Raw genomic sequence first — 4,253 nt, 5'->3', positions numbered from 1 at the left:
CCTTCTGTTGTAAGGAAAGACGGCAAAAAACATCAAATCATTTACATGTTTTAAATCACAGACTCGAGCATTTGCCTACCATGCATGAGACAGAGTTCAATGGCCAGTGCCTCATAAAACCAGAACAGTGCACAACTGTCAAAGCCACTTGGAAGGTGGAGGCAGGAGGATAAGAAGTTCAAGGTCATCCTTAGGTCCCCAAAGACAGACACACACCCACACCAAAAAGATGGGGTTAGGGCGGCTGTGTACACTCTGAGGGAGTGGCACCAACTACCAAGCAACCCTACTATTATGTACAATAAGGGGGTGGGGAGGTTAGTCTTGTGGTGGAAGGTCCTCGTAAGGTTAACAGTTTCCTCCAGGATTGAAACATTTTGTCCTGCAGGGAAGCTCCTTCAGCAGGAAGGTAAATAAGTCAAGACAGCATCCCTGAAACTGACCAGATTCACCAGGCTCCTCCCGGCCGAGAGTCACTCTCTGGATAAAACAAGCCAAGCTGCAAAGATTCTCAGGGCAGGCCAGACCAGCTGCCTGAAAGAAGCAGAAACCAGCCCAGCCACCTGGCAGAGGTGTAGATCAACTGAACCACCCGGTGAGGACACAACCTGCTGAGCTGCCTACAGGCTGTGCAGTGTGCTCCACGTTCTCGGCTTTTGTAAGCTGTGAGCCATGGGGTGAGCCTTGGTGATGGAGTTGTCTTTGAGTCATTTCTGCTCCTATAACCCAATAAAATGCATTGGTTCACTGGTCATAGTAGCACATGCTTTTAATCCCAGCACTGGGGAGGCAGAAACAGGTGGAGTTCTGTGATTTTGAGGCCAGCCTGGTCTACGTGGTGAGCTCCAGGACAGCCAAGGCTATATAGTGAGACTCTGTCTCAAAAAACAAAAAAAAAAATAAAAATAAAAATAAAACAAAATCCCAGCAGGGGGCTGGAGAGATAGCTCAGCCGTTAAGAGCACTGCCTACTCTTTCAAGGGTCTTGAGTTCAATTCCCAGCAACCACATGGTGGCTCACAACCATCTATAATGAGATCTGGTGCCCTCTTCTGGTCACAGACAGACATACATGCAGGCAGAACACTAATTAATTAATTTAAATAAATAAAAAAAACTCAGCAGGGTAAGATTTCAAAACCCATTGGTTCAACAAGTTGGACTTCGTTGGTATCTGCACTCTTGGTCTCTCATGAGATCCCTGTCTGGGGCGAGTAGATGTGTTCTGTGCCTTCTCAGGTTGTAAACATCAGGAAGGAGGAAGCTGCAGTTGCTAGTCTGTTCAGACTGGTCAATCATCCCGAAACACTCCTATTTGTACATACTGTCAACATTTCACACTCCAACTGAAGGCTTTGCCAGTTCTCAATGTGACCCAGACGGGGAAGGCTTTGTCAATTTCCCATGAGCACGAGGTCTTGGTCTGGACGCGCCAGCTCATGTCAAACACACAGTCACTCCCTTCGACTCCTGACCTGTCTTCTTCCATAGCTCTCAGGAATTATTGGATACCCCACTAACAAGATTTCCAGCATTAAAGACCAACACCCACGAGCTGCAAAGCAAGTACTCCCTCCCCACAGTGAAACATTTCCTCCCTTCAGGACGGAAAGCAGCTGAGCTAACCATAAACTGAAGCCTTTACAGCTGTCAGTCAGCATCAGCCTTCCCTCTTAAGCCTGTTATCTTGGGCATTTCTTGACAGTCGCAGACAGCTTACTAAAACAGCTTTTAAGAAAAGATTTTGCCATGTCTTGTTCTTTTGGGCCTTCACACTTTCTCTGCTGGGATCAAGCTGTCATGCCTTGCAGAGTCTGAGACGGAGGGAAGCCTTGTAAAGAACTGAACACTTGGTCTAGGAGTGTGGGGGGGGGGAGGTGAATTCTGTAAAGAACCTATTTTGTGACCTTGGACCTGTCCGAGTTGAGCCTTGAGATGTTGGTTTGGTGGTCAACAGCCCTCCAAGGCTTATCCTCTTGAACGCTTGGTCCTTGGGTGATACTGTTTGGGGAAGTTGGAAACTTTGAAGCGGGGTATGCCTTTGTAGGCGGGTCATGGGAAGCCTGCCTTTGAGGATTATAGCCTGACCAGCTTCCAGAACAAGCACTCTGCTCCCTGTCTGCTGAGGCTTCATGTTCCTGCAGCTTTGGAAATAAGCCAGCCCTAGCTGCAGGAGCCCCCAAACCTGTGAGTCAAAATAAACCTCATCTCCCTTCTATTTTATGTTTCTATCACATAGAAACAGTGACAATGAACGTTAGCAGGGAACAACAGCCCTAGCTGCCACCTTGACTGCAGCCAGTGAGAGACAAGGAAAACCCAGCTAAGTTACAGTCAGGATGCTGTTTCACAGAAACCATAAAGTAGTATTTTTAAGATTTTTTTTTTCAAGACAGGTTTTCTCTGTGTAGCCCTGGGTGTCCTGGAACTCGTTTTGCGGACCAGCCTGACCTCGATCGAACTCAGAGATCTGCCTGCCTCTGCCTCCTGAGTGCTAGGATTAAAGGCGTGTGCTACCACAGCTGGCTCTGTACACTTAGTAAAATATTACTAATTATTATTTAATCTACTTGAATGTAGATATTTTAGGCCCTTTCTTCACCAAATCTGCTATTACTAAGGTATTTAGCAAACATGCCCAAGACACAAAGTGCATCTCCTAAACCATCCCCCTTGTCCAGCGTGGCCATTCAACACAGCTCAACAGCACTGTGCCCCCTGCCCCATTGTGAATTCTTTCCTTTATGTGTGGGGGTGCACCTGTTCATGTCAGGAATCATACTCCACGTCTCTTCTCCCTTATTCATTGAAGGCTAGCCTTGCTAGCCAGCTCACTCTTGAGAATCCCATCTCTGCCATTTAAGTCTGAAATTATAGGAGGGCCATCACATCCACTTGGCATTTTAGGTGGGCTTCTGGGACTGAGCCATCTCCAGCAGCGCAGTCCTGCCCTTTAGGAACCCTCCTCCCGCAAGACCTTCTGGATGCCAGCTTACCTGTTTCCCACCTTCCTCTAGCTGCGCTTCTCAGACCTTTCCAGACTCCTTTCTACTCAAGTGTACAAACAGATACTTCTCCGGGGTTAAACACTGTTGCTTCCATTTGGATGCTTAAAGCAAAGGAGCTTCTGTAAGACTTTAAAACAATCCTAAAGCCATTTTTGACAATTCTGAATCCTCTCAGCTTCTGTGCCATAGTGCTTCCCCTCCTCCCCTGGGAACCAAAGAACAATCCCCCTTGCTTCTATGGCCCCTTTAAAAATAGACTATACCCGCTATTCGAGGTCCCTCGGCTTCCCGAATGCTGGGGGACCCTGTCATGACAGAATAAAATCCTCATGCTTTTACATCGGCTGTAGTATATGAAATGGTCTCTGGGGGCGACTCCTTCTCCGTGTTTGGACGCTAGAGTCCAACACTTCAAACTCTGGACTAGGCAAGTATCCAAAACTGAATGCTATGGCTGAACGTGATGGTGTATGCCTTTGATTCCAGCACTAGGGAGGCAGAGACAAGTCTATCTGTGAGTCTGAGGCCATCATGGTCTACATATCGAATTCCAAGCCAGTCAGGTTACATAGTGAGACCCTTTCTCAAACAAATGACCAAAATCAATGTTATGCGCTGAACCTAAGATATTAGAAAGTGTTGTGTTGAATTGGAGAGCTCAAATCATAAAACACAGAAGTGTTTCCCATGTAACCAACTCAAATACACAGGGAAGCAGATCTATATACTGGAGTTTCCCCAAAGCCTATTTTTATGCGTAATTTCCTTCTAATAGTGTGAACAGAGGGCTGGAGAGATGGCTCAGCAGTTGAGAGCACTTGCTGCTCTTCCATTTCCACTCCTAGCACCCACGTGGTAATTCACAACCATCTGTAACTCCAGTTCTAGATCTCACGCCTTCTTCGGACCTCTAGGCAAGAGGCACATACATGGTGTACATGAAGGCAAAACAATCATACGCATCAATCTTTTAAAATTAAAGAATAATAATTTCCTAACATCAGGAATAAAATAATTTCCTGATATTGAAAACAGCAGTGAACCAGTTAAAATCTACAAGGCGGCCGGGCGGTGATGGCGCACGCCTTTAATCCCAGCACTTGAGAGGCAGAGGCAGTCGGATCTCTGTGAGTTCGAGACCAGCCTGGTCTACAAGAGCTAGTTCCAGGACAGGCTCCAAAACCACAGAGAAACCCTGTCTCGAAAAAACAACAACAAAAAAAAAAAAAAAAAAAAAGAGGGAAA

The sequence above is a fragment of the Alexandromys fortis genome, unplaced genomic scaffold (assembly GCF_014885135.2).
Source record: "Alexandromys fortis isolate MF-2015 unplaced genomic scaffold, M_Fortis_MF-2015_v1.1 scaffold_73, whole genome shotgun sequence".
Lineage (NCBI taxonomy): Eukaryota > Metazoa > Chordata > Mammalia > Rodentia > Cricetidae > Alexandromys > Alexandromys fortis.
This window is presented reverse-complemented; position numbering follows the sequence as displayed.